We start from the raw sequence: 1,192 nt of genomic DNA, 5'->3' as shown, positions 1-1,192 counted from the left end.
ATTTTCCTTACCCTAACTAAGGCTTTCTTCCCACCCACTGCTGTCTTCTTTTTCTTCTCTCCTATCAACTTCAAAGATGCACATCACAGCCTAACGACCCATGTACCCCACACACAGTTCTCCTATTTAGAATGCCCTCCTCATTCAGTTTGAATTCTACCTGTCCTGAGAGTCAGTGCCTTTAACTGAAGTGAAAGAACCCAATTCATTGCAGTTAAGATTAATAGTTTCATAAAATAAAAAAATAATAACTAGAAAATGAAATATAAAAAAATATATAGCTAACTTTTATATTATTAGATTCAACACATCACAAACTAGTCAACTATGAAAGTTTCTAAATGCTTCATCTTAGTATCTGAATTTATCACAGACAGCTAACAATTTGCTGCTGCTGCTAAGTCACTTCAGTCATGCCGACTCTGTGCGACCCCATAGATGGCAGCCCACCAGGCTCTTCTATCCCTGGGATTCTCCAGGCAAGAACACTGGAGTGGGTTGCCATTTCCTTCTCCAATGCATCAAGTGAAAAGTGAAAGTGCAGTCACTCAGTCGTGTCCCACTCTTAGCGACCGCATGGACTGCAGCCCATCAGGCTCCTCCGTCCATGGGTTTTTCCAGCCAAGAGTACTGGAGTGGGGTGCCATTGCCTTCTCCAGCTAACAATTTGAGGACTATGCTAATCCATTAACTGCACTTGGAGTAGGACTATTCTATGTCACATTTCAAACCATTTCTTGAATGAATTTTCTAAGTCTCTCATAATGATTTTAACCTATATAGAGCTCTCCCTGGCTCAATCTCTTTATTATCTGCAGATGTAGAGTAATACTGTAATGTACCTTGAATTTTTTTTTTTTTTACTTTGGTTCAAGTTCAGTTCAGTTCAGTTGTTCAGTCATGTCCGACTCTTCATAACCCCATGGACTGCAGCACACCAGGTTTCCCTGTCCATCACCAATTCCCAGAGTTTACTCGAACTCATGTCCATCGAGTCAGTGATGCCATCCAACCATCTCATCCTCTGTCATCCCCTTCTCCTCCTGCTGTCAATCTTGCCCCACATCAGGGTCTTTTCCAATGAGTCAGCTCTTCCCATCAGGTGGCCAAAGTATTGGAGTCTCACCTTCAACATCAGTCCTTCCAATGAACACCCAGGACTGATCTCCTTTAGGATGGACTGGTTGGATCT

This window comes from Bison bison, unplaced genomic scaffold (genome assembly GCF_000754665.1).
Source record: "Bison bison bison isolate TAMUID 2011002044 unplaced genomic scaffold, Bison_UMD1.0 scf7180017862559, whole genome shotgun sequence".
Classification (NCBI taxonomy): domain Eukaryota; kingdom Metazoa; phylum Chordata; class Mammalia; order Artiodactyla; family Bovidae; genus Bison; species Bison bison.
This window is presented reverse-complemented; position numbering follows the sequence as displayed.